General features: G+C 40.1%; 1 long non-coding RNA gene across 1 annotated transcript; it reads left to right on the forward strand.

Annotated features, from left to right (window-relative positions):
• The first annotated feature begins 1,738 nt into the window (after positions 1-1,738).
• LOC118483928 lies at positions 1,739-2,531 on the forward strand. Its single transcript, XR_004872413.1, has 2 exons — positions 1,739-1,895; positions 2,284-2,531. It is a non-coding gene; the product is annotated as an uncharacterized LOC118483928 (long non-coding RNA).
• The last annotated feature ends 9,121 nt before the right edge of the window (positions 2,532-11,652 follow it).

Genomic DNA, 11,652 nt, shown 5'->3' on the forward strand with positions numbered 1-11,652 from the left:
TAAGAAATGGAACAGTGAAAGATTGCCAGGATGAAGAACTACGATGGAGAACAAGACATCAGTCTGTATTTCAAGAGTGGTGTTAGTGAAAAGACAAATTTTTCTCCAAAGGTTGAAATAGCTTTCAATGAAAAAGATTCTTCTGGAAAACCATCTCAGGGATCAAGCAGCACAACAGGATTCTCTTCATTTCCCACATATGATCCTCAGTTCACTACAACAAAGAGGGGCAAAGTTCTTCAGTGCAACATTGCTTTAAAGCTGGAAAATGATCAGAACTATACTGAAGAAGTTGCTAAAAGTCACATGTCTTTGTTGGTGACTGTGCTTGAATCCTACGGAGGATTAGTTGCAGGAAGGATCGGTAATCCAATGCTCACGAAAGAGGATTACGATCAAATCGATGCCAAGGAAATGGAATTAATGGACATTAAATGGTGCATGGCTAGTGTATTGAGACGTGCTGAGAAATTTAAACAAATTACAGGAAGAGATGATTTTCGCGAGGCTCATGTGTCAACTTTAGGTTTTGATAAGTCTAAAGTTACGTGTTTTCGTTGCAGGGAAAAAGGGCATTTCAAGAGGGAGTGCACAAATCGTGAAGCGAGTGGAGCCCAAAACCCTTTTGGAAACAACGACTATCACAAAAAGGCGATTTATCATCAAGTCACACCACAGCCGTATCAACAACAACAACCAGCACCACATCAGGCACAAACTGCACATGGAAGGGTGATTGAAGATTCAAAGAGAGCTTGTTTGGGAAAGAATGGTGGTTTCAGTTGGGATAATTACATTCCAACAAATAGCAAAGTGTGTTTGGCAGATCAAGATGATGAAAAGTTGGCTGAAGGTTTTAGTTGGGACAATTTCTGCCCAGATCAAGAGTTCATGGCCAAAGAGATGTCAAAAGCGGCGTCAAATGCTAAAGCTTTCATTGCTAATGCTTACGATCTGAAATGGGCTGAAAAATGCAGAAAAGTTAGGGAAGCCGCAGAAGAAAAACGGAGACAGATTGAAGAAGAGGAAGAAGAAGAAGAAGAAGAAGAAGAAAGGCTAAAAGCTGAAGCGGAAGCCGAGAGAAAGAGAAGAAATGAATTTTTCCAATCAAACAGAACAGTTAAAGACGTTCCAGAGTTTGAAATCAAAGTTGATACTGAAGCAGTCAAAGTTCATGAAAAGTGTCTGAACTGTGATTCTCTAATCAAGCAAAACAATGAACTGTTGCACAACATTAACAGATTGAAAGAATCATATGATACAATGAACAGAGAGATCAACAAGTACACTGATTCAAACTGTGAACAAGCTGTAGCGATGAATACACTGAAAGGAGCTTACCTGAGACAACTTGATAAAGTCAACTTCTACACAAAGAAGTGTGCTGATCTAGAGTTGAAGCTGGCAACACAAAGAATAGAAATTGAGAGAGTTAACAATTTATTAGAAAGTTATTCATGTTCTACTTTTGTTGTTGACAGGATTTATCCAATTATTGAGAGCTTGAAGACATTTGAAGAAGTAAAGACTTCAGATGAAAAGAAATCCGTGACAAAAGACGAAGATGAAGTGAAAATTTCTGGTAAGAAACCAAGTGTGGTCTACAATAGATGTCCGCCTCCGGTCGAAAATGGATATTCACCACGAAATCCAAATTCCGAAAGAGTCAAAAAGGCAATTAACCTACAATGGGAGTCTGGGCTATCAGATAACTTGCCAGAAAATATTGATGTCACGTACACATCATCCAACACTGATCATGAGTCAAAGTTGATAAAAAGTGTGGTCGATCAGGTGTTAGATAAAGATGACTGTGAGGAGTCAAATATGAAGTCCAAACCCGAGTCAAAGTCTGAGTCCGATACGTCAAAGCCAACAATCAAAAGGACAAACAGGTTTATGAAACGAAATTTTTGTTATCAAAATCTAATTTGAATGACGAACCGGTCAATATAGCATATACTTTGAAAGATTCTGACAAATTATATTCTTATGAAACTTTTCCAATAAGAAGTGTTCAACTTGAAATGATTAACAAGGTTTTCAAAATCACAGAAATTAATATTTCTGAAATAAAAGATTTAAATCTTTTCGGAAAACCTAAACAATACACTTCAAGAGAACAACAAAGAATTAACAAGAAAATGGGTTACAATTGTGGTTATAGTTTCCAAAAGAAACCAAACCATAATCGTAATTTCAAAAAGAAAGGTCTTGGTTTTAATCAAACGCAAAGTTATAAAAATGAAAAAGTTTATAAACCAAAAACTGTGTTTGTTTCAGGGAAAACGACAGAGGCTGAGAAAGAACAAGCATTCAGAAAGCAGACCAATCAGGAATTCCTTGCCAAGAAGCAAGAAGTAGTGGAAAAGAATGTTGTTCAGAAGAAGATAGAAATGAGAACCTGTTTTCAGTGCAAGACTGCTGGTCATATTGCTAGAAACTGTTCTAAAACATTTAAACCAAAACAGGAAGTCTCTGGTAAACTGAAAGAGAAAGTTGTTGAGAAAACTGAACTTACAACCCGAAAATTTACAGGCTTTGAAAATTCAACCTTTGAAGTGAGAGAATGTTCAAAGAATGCTGTAAAAAGAAAAGAAAATTTGAAAAATCAAAAAATGGGTTGTTAAGGGTTCAGGAAACAGTTCTGGTGATGAATCTGTCTCCACAAAGACAGAGGAGCCGAAGGTTGTTGTGAAAAATGAAAAATCAGTTTTAACAGTGGATGATGAGAACTTTCCATCACTGAATGCAAATAATTTGAAATCTAAAATCGGGAAAGTGGAAATTTCAAATCAATTTTATTCTGACAAGAAGAAATTTGATGTTGAAAAGACTTTCAACGGAAATGTGAAACACATTTTTGGCAAAATGGTCAATGGTAAGGCCAAAAGTGTCAAAGAATTTTATGCTGCCAAAAGAAGTGTTCACAAGTTTGTTGGAAGTTATGATGAAGAAGAGATTGTTACACCCAAGGTTGGTCAGGCTTGGGTGGACATATTTTTCAAAGAGTAAAAACCTGACTTGCCGGAGCTCCCAAGTTGGTAATCGCGGAGCATGAATCGGCATCATTCTTGAAAATGTTTGTTAAAATTTGTTTTGAGAAGTGTGAATTGCCAGAACTCCCAGGTTGGTAAGTGTGGAGTAGGTATCGGCACCTTGAGAATTCAACCGAAAAGAGGGTAATTGGTTGAAAAACAAGTTTGAAATGTTTGATTTTTGATCTTACAAGGGAATCAATCATCGATTCTACAAGTGGTTAATTAAGGTCATTAAGTTGAACTTGATTTAACTATCATTCAAAAGATTGGTAAACAAGGTGATGAAATGACCCCATAACCCACAAGTGGTTGATAAACGAACTTATTTTCCGGAAAAACCATTTTGATTAAAACAAACTTAAGTGTTTTGAAAGTCTTAGTGGGACAATAGTTTGTTGTGAGGGGGAGTTCTGATTGTTTATGCCAAGTGGATGGAGAATTGAAGCAATTCATATCAGTTGCATGTTCTGTATAGTTTATTTTCAATTTCTTTAAATGTTTTTGAATTTTAGGGGGAGTAAGAAATTTTTTTCAGAAAAATCCAAAAACACTAGAAAACTTGAAAATACCAAAAACATGATAAAATGAAAAATGAGTTTTTGTTGCATAAAAAAGGAAATGATAGTACATCATTGGACTATCACAACATGCTAAAGAATTGTAAAGTCAAAATGTGATAAACAATCTCACTGTGGATGTGTTAGTAGATTTTTACACATTTAGTAAATTGTGACGAGATATAAACCTAAAAATTCAAACTTGCTTATTCTGTGGGTAACAACTTCTTGGTTATATAGGTAACCCCTGAAATCTTGTTTGAAAGGTCCCTTATTCTGAGATACTAGGTCTTTATGCTCAGTGATATCTGGGGTATTAGACCGGGACTTCTGCTGTATGGAAATACTGACCTAGTCCCTGTATAATACTTTCTGCAAATTGCTTAAAACATAACAAAAGCCCTCAGCAAGTTGATAAAACAATAAAATTGATAGTCACTGCAGTTGTAACAAAAAGATCCTCTAAAGGGGACACACCAAAAGTCGAAGCCGTCATCTCTCTGCGTATACGGAAGTATCGACCTGAGCTCTCACGGCCCTCGCAATTTAACCTCTTTACAGATATCATCTGTGGTATATTCTCCTGTAAGACTGAATATTGGGATCTGGATACGGGAGTATATTCAAGTGGTGGGACACACGAATAAGTTTAAGTAATTAAAACACTAATAGCGTATCTCGAAACAATTGAAATTTGTGTGAAAATTTAAGAGGACAAACATACTGACAATCTAGGTGAATTGTTTAGAACTTAAAATGAAATCAAAGCTTAACGGTGTTGGTGATATGTCTCAAAAACTGATATGATCCTCTTGCACGAACTCACAAAAATATTGTCTGTAAATATTTCATTTTTGCATGTTCTTTTATTCAAAAATCCAAAAAGATTTTAGTGTGTTTTAGCATAAATGGTACGTGCGTGACTATACATATTTTTACAATGAAATTACACACGAATTGGTTTTAAATTTATAAAAGTGATTATTACTTTTACATCAAAACACACACGAAAGAGGCAAGTGTACCCCGTCATATATGTAGTAAAGTATCGGTAAGAACCAAGTATCGATCCACGGAAATGGGCGGAGAAATAATACTAGACCTTTGCCACTAAATTACCGGTAAAAACATAAATGGTATTGGTTTTAATTAAACTAAAGTAAGCATAAATAAAAACTTATAAAACATAGTAAAATATATATAAATAGCCTTGCTTAATACACAACCACAGCATGTCAACTAAGTCAGTTTTGGCACTAGAAGCATTCGGTCAATTTTCCAGTTCGAGACAATTAGTATCCCTTTCGGGAATCCTAACATGACAATCATTCGGAAAGTTAAAACGATAAACACACTTTAACCACCTAAAATTGTTCTTTAACGTGCAATTGATTAATGTCTACAAAAATCTCCTAAAAATAAGTTAGTCATCCGTTAGGAGTTTTCTAACCTCACTTAATCAAGGAAAGCAACACCGATAAACACAATGCAACCACCGAGACAAGCATAAACTAGATTAAATCACAACCGAGTTCATTTTACAAATCTTGCACATAAATTCACCAAGATAGCAATTTTGGCCGAAACTACTAACTAAGCTAACAAATCATGACAAGAATTCATAACAGCACCATCTAACCCGTTAGAGTCCTTCCGTGAAGGCAAACTTTCTTGATTAACAATAATTACATTTTATTAAACCACTAACCCGTTAGAGTATCACGGTGCCCACATTTTGACCAAGTTAAACTAGTTAACCAAATTAAAAGTTTACTAATACATGATTAAATAAGCTTCATTTTGCAACTATCTTACCTAACCAAGCACCAATCATCCAACACAATTACTTATAATCAAGAAATCAATATCAATAATAAGGTTGCAAACTAATCATCAAAGATAATCATAGAAAATACTTCAAAGTTTCATTACAAACATAAATTAACATACTAATGGTTATAATCAAGCAAGGGATTGTTGTGTTTTTGCCCAAAGGCTTACATTAATACATAGTAATCAGTCTAAATGCTTGAAACATAACAAAATAATGGAAAGATTTGAGAAACCAAACCATAAACAAGCATAAGAATGAGAATCTGGATAGTAAATGAGCAAAACCGGGCAATGTGGCTTGAATCCGAGTGAAAGCAGCAGCCTTCGGAGCCTCAAAATCGTTTGCAGAGCTCCCAAAAATGTCCAGCGTTCCTACTAAATGGTTCTGTTCTGTTTAAATGCTTTTTCGAAGTTGCACGGCCGTTCTCCCGATCGCACGACCGTGCACTTTAAGCATTATTGGTGGTGGGCCACCATACTGCATGACGTCACAGATCGTTGACTGGTCTTCGGTCACGTACGGGCGTTCCACATTTGGCACGGGCGTTCCTTACCGAGGTCTGAGTTGCACGCTTGGTTCCTTGGTCGTTCAGTTCCGAGGTTATGTTTGATCTCGGATCCGCACGCCCGTTCTTCACTTGGAACGATCGTGCCATATCGGGCTTGCCTGCAATGCCTTGCACGCAGAGTTGCACGGTCCGTTCACTGCCGGGTCTTCTTTGTTTGTCGGATATGCACGGTCGTGCATATGGCCGCATGACCGTGCCAAACGCCCAGGTCAGTTTTCTTCACAGAATCTTCGCAGCCTTGTCGTTTTGTCCGGAAAGTCCTCGTTTTCGCTATCATCTTGTCTGGTATGCTGTTTTAGGCCTGTAAACAAAAATGTAGATAATTAAGTATCCGAATGACGGTTTTACGGCCGAAAACGCATAAAATAGGGGTAAAACGGGGGACTAAAATATGTGTAAATTGGCGAATATCAAATCTCCCCACACTTGAACCTTGCTTGTCCTCAAGCAAGCTGAACTAAAAAGCAATAAAAGACGGAAATAAACAAGAACGATAATTTACACACTATTTTATTGAAAACTACTATAAACGGTTAGCCGGTTTGTCGAAAGACAACATCAAAAGACTCAAACCCAACAAGCATATGCAATTAAAAAGCGACAACCAAAAAGCCGTGACTTCACATTTAATTGACTCACATGCTAATCTTCACACGACTCACAATGTTCACACACTCGGTTTTATTTATGGAACATACATAAAATGTGTATGTGTAAACACTCAACGCCTAGTCAATGAAACATGCAATATCATAAGCTTGTCATAAGATCTCGTCTCCACCAACTAACATGCAAATAAGTGTAAATCAAGAGGTCTTTACGGGTTGTAACGTTAGGCTTGGGCGAAGGGTATGGAAGTAGACATTTAAAGTGGCGAAAATGGTTAAAACTCGGTTTTAGCGTTTAAATAGCAAGAAAATAATACAACTATACATACAAACGCCTTAAAAAGGCGACTAAAGCGCAATCGAGCTTATCAACGAAATTTTAACATTTAAGCATTCAAAATTGCTCGATTTCTATCAACTTCACCCTATTTTAGGGTGTTTTATTTTCTGGGTTTTTTTTTTATATAAATAACTATACAATAAACCGAAACAAATGCTAGTTAAACGATTATTTTGTCCGAGTTTCAACACTAAAAAGGGTTTAAAACATACAAAGGCTAAATTTGGCTAAGTGGGCGATAAGGTGGGTAAACAAAGGTAAACGGGAAGGCTCGACATGGTTAATCCTAAAGGGTAATATAAGGTGAACGGGAAGCACAACACAAAGAACAAGGTTTACAACAAAGGGGTAATCTAAGTGCCTCTATCACTTTTACACAAATTCACAAGTTCATGGTTTTAACAAGCATACTAGTGACAAGTTCTATATTACACATAACATCCGGCTCACTCCTATATCCGAAATGAACAAATATATAACAATAGGCTCAAATATGCTCACGTAACGGATGGAATGGGTAAAAGTGTGAAAACTATCATGTAAATCTTTCTTTGTTTGTCACGCTTTCCGGTTTCCTTTTTCAAAAATATTTTGCTTGTCGAGTTTTTATCAAGTCCGATGCTTTCTAAAACACAATCAACCGATGCTTTCTGATTTTTTTTTTATATAAATATGAGGACAAACAAAGTTAACAAAGTTAACCCCCTCCCCACACTTGAACTTCGCATTGTCCCCAATGCGAAACCCGAAATATAGAGAAAAAGGATAATAGTACTCCCCTCAAGATGATATCTGATGAATCGAGGCTTCCAAAGCTGCGTCTGTCATATGCTCCGGTCAAAGACTTGATAGCCACAATCTGCAAATATGTCATATGGTACAGCACAACAGAACAGTAACAGAATAAACCCAAATAAACCATAATGTACATAAATACTACTAGTCCAAACAAAGACACAACATAAAGTAAAGTGTTTTAAAATACAATACAATCCGAGGGTGTTCGACATACTAAGCAAAAAGAACACCCGAAATAACAAGTACTAATAATAACCATAAAAACCACCAACGAACATCACCACCAACTCCTAATCGTCATCGCCGTCATCGTCTCTCGTGAAGGATGGGCCCGCACCACCATAACCAGGTGGGTTCCTCGTGACAGTGGCGCAGAATATCGGTCGCCTCCTTCCCTGAAACACATCTCCTAATCACCTGATCAGCACCAACCCGAAACAAGTAAGGGTCATCCCAAATGTAGTGCTTGACATCCGAAAAGAATTTCCTCTTTTGCTGGTGAGTCAACCCTTTAATCAGAATCCCGCAAGCAAGGTAGTTCGCAAGGTCAGCGAACCATGGCGACTCATCGCATATCTCAACACTCATCAAAGACTCGTGTGGGAAGTTGTCATTTATGGAATCCCAACGCGCGTCCACGATGTCTCCATGCTCTAACCGAGATAGATGGTCAGCCGCTACATTCAACGCACCCTTTTTATCTTGAATCTCAATATCAAACTCCTGCAGCAACAAGATCCACCTGATCAGACGTGGCTTAGCGTCCTGCTTGCTGAAGAGATATCGGATGGCTGCGTGATCAGTATACACAACGGTTTTCGAAAGCACCAAGTACGATCTAAATTTGTCAAATGCGAAAATGACCGCCAAGAGCTCTTTTTCAGTCGTGGTATAATGCTCTTGAGCGTCGTGAAGAGTTTTGCTCGCATAATAGATCGGGTGAAAGTGCTTTTCTCTCTTTTGACCAAGAACGGCCCCTATGGCGTAATCACTCGCGTCGCACATAATCTCAAACGGCAAACTCCAGTCCGGTGCAACTAAAATAGGGGCCTCAATCAACTTTTGCTTGAGAAGGTCAAAGGCTCTCAAGCAATCATCTCCGAATATGAACGGAGCGTCTTTCTCCAACAGACGGGTCATGGGTCTGGCGATTTTTGAAAAATCTTTAATGAATCGCCGATAGAACCCGGCATGACCGAGAAAGCTCCGTATCGCTCTAACAGAGGTGGGAGGCGGAAGTCGTGAGATGATATCCACTTTGGCTGGATCGACCTCCATACCAGCATGCGAAATCTTGTGTCCCAGAACTATGCCCTCCTTCACCATGAAGTGGCATTTCTCCCAGTTCAGGACCAGATTCGTCTCCTCACACCTCTTCAACATTTTTCTCAAATTTTCCAAGCAGTGATCGAAGGAATCCCCAAATACCGAAAAATCATCCATGAAGACCTCCATGGAATCCTCGATCATGTCATGGAAAATTGCAACCATGCATCTCTGGAAGGTCGCTGGTGCATTACACAACCCAAAAGGCATCCGCCGGTAGGCGAATGTGCCAAAGGGGCATGTAAAGGTAGTCTTCTCCTGATCCTCAGGAGCGATAGGAATCTGAAAGTACCCAGAGAATCCGTCAAGGAAACAGTAATACAACTTCCCCGACAGACGTTCCAACATCTGGTCGATGAATGGAAGCGGGAAGTGATCCTTGCGAGTAGCATCATTGAGCTTGCGGTAGTCAATGCAAACTCGCCACCCAGTGACGGTACGGGTAGGAATTAGTTCATTCCTATCATTCGAGACTACAGTCATACCACCTTTCTTAGGTACAACCTGCACCGGACTCACCCACACAGAGTCAGAAATAGGATAAATCATGCCGGCATCCAACAATTTAATCACCTCCTTCTTCACCACGTCCAGCATATTTGGATTTAAACGCCTCTGATGCTGTGCACATGGTTTGTACTCGTCTTCCATCAGAATCTTGTGAGTACAAAAAGAAGGATTGATGCCCTTGATGTCCATGATTTTACATGCAATGGCTCTCTTATGAAGTCTCAGAACCTCGAGAAGCCGATTTTTCTCATCCTTTTCCAATGATGCCGAAATTATGACCGGTAGGCGACGCTCCTCATCCAGAAATGCGTACTCGAGATGTGGCGGGAGTTCTTTCAACTCCAAAGGCGTCGGATCTTCAACCGAAGGCTCTGCTTCCCCTTTTTTCACATGGTCAATTTCAAGAAATCTCTCCGGACTCTGGGAACCATCGTCACCAATCTGATAGACTGGCTGCTCGAAATCGTGGCCCTCCTGCGTAATGCCAATCAGGTCCCCACACGACAGACGTGTGTCCGAATCAATCTCGTCAATGGTACCTTGAAAATGAGAGCACACACATGCATCGACAATGTCGACGTAATAAAGCTTGTCATCGTGACATTGCGGATGCTGCATCGATCTTTTAATATCGAATGTCACGTGCTCATCATTCACTCGGAGTGTGATTTGGCCAGCTGCCACATCAACAATCGTCCTCGCTGTATTGAGGAAAGGACGTCCAAGTATCAAAGGTACACTTGAATCTTCATCCATGTCAAGGATAACAAAGTCCACGGGGAAAACAAATTTATCGATTTTTACAAGCATGTTTTCCACAAATCCGCGCGGATACTTTATTGAGCGATCTGCCAACCGAATGCTCATCCTAGTGGGTGATGGCTCACCCAGATCCAGTTTAGTAAAAACCTTATACGGCATAAGGTTAATACTCGCTCCCAAGTCAGCCAATGCATGGCTAACAGACATGTTTCCAATCAAACACGGGAGCGTGAAACTACCAGGATCTCCCATTTTCGTGGGCAGACGGTTTTGCAGAACGGCAGAACAAGTCTCATTCATCACCACACATGATATATCCTCGAGCTTCTGTTTATTCGAGAGGATATCCTTAAGGAATTTCGCATACTTTGGCATCTGGGCCAAGGCTTCAACAAACGGTATATTGATGTGTAGTTGCTTAAACAACTCTAGGAACTTACCGTATTGTTCTTCATTCTTCTGCTTCTTCAGCCTGCCTGGATAAGGTACCGGAGGAGTGTAATCTTTGACCGGCTCCTGGACTTGTGCTGTACTTGCTGGGCGCAGCCTGGCTTGCACCTCGTCCGGTGTGTCAGTCGGGACCGCTTCAGTGATCGGTACTGAGTCCGATATAACGGGTCCGGTAGTTTTTCCACTCCTGGTCATGACAGCATTCACATCCCTGTGTCCACCCGGGTTTGGTTCTGTATTACCCGGAAGACCGCCCGGGGGTCTTTTGGACATCATCTGTGCCAGCTGACCAACCTGATTCTCGATATTCTGAATCGAGGCTTTCTGACTCCTCATTTCTCCCTCGTTAGCCAGAAAACGATCTTCGCTTTGTTGGTATCGTTTTTCAGAGCTAGAGAGAAGCTGAGCCATCATATCCTCCAGCTTGGAACTAGACTGAGGGGCCTGCTGCTGGGAGCTACTCCCAGTGCCCTGATTCTGGTACGAATATGGACGCTGCTGGTAGGGCTGGTTGTACTACTGGTACTGCTGACCCTGCTGAGGCGCTGGAGCACGCTGAGTGAACCCCAATGGGTTCTGATTTCCTGCATTCGCTCGCCACCCAAAATTTGGGTGATTTCTCCAACCGGGATTATAGGTGTTGCTGTACGGGTTGTTCTGCGGCCTTACTTGATTACTCACAAAATCTACCTCTTCGTGGCCCTCATATACGACTCCCTGAAAACATGCCCCAGGCTCGTGTGACACTCCGCACTGGTCCCATCCCGAGCCAGCATGCGCAATCATCTGGGACTTGTCGAATCTCGATGTAAGAGCCGAGAGTTGTGCAGTAATGGCCGTGTAGTCGTCTACAGCATG

The sequence above is a fragment of the Helianthus annuus genome, chromosome 11 (genome assembly GCF_002127325.2).
Source record: "Helianthus annuus cultivar XRQ/B chromosome 11, HanXRQr2.0-SUNRISE, whole genome shotgun sequence".
In the NCBI taxonomy this organism is placed as follows: Eukaryota; Viridiplantae; Streptophyta; class Magnoliopsida; order Asterales; family Asteraceae; genus Helianthus; species Helianthus annuus.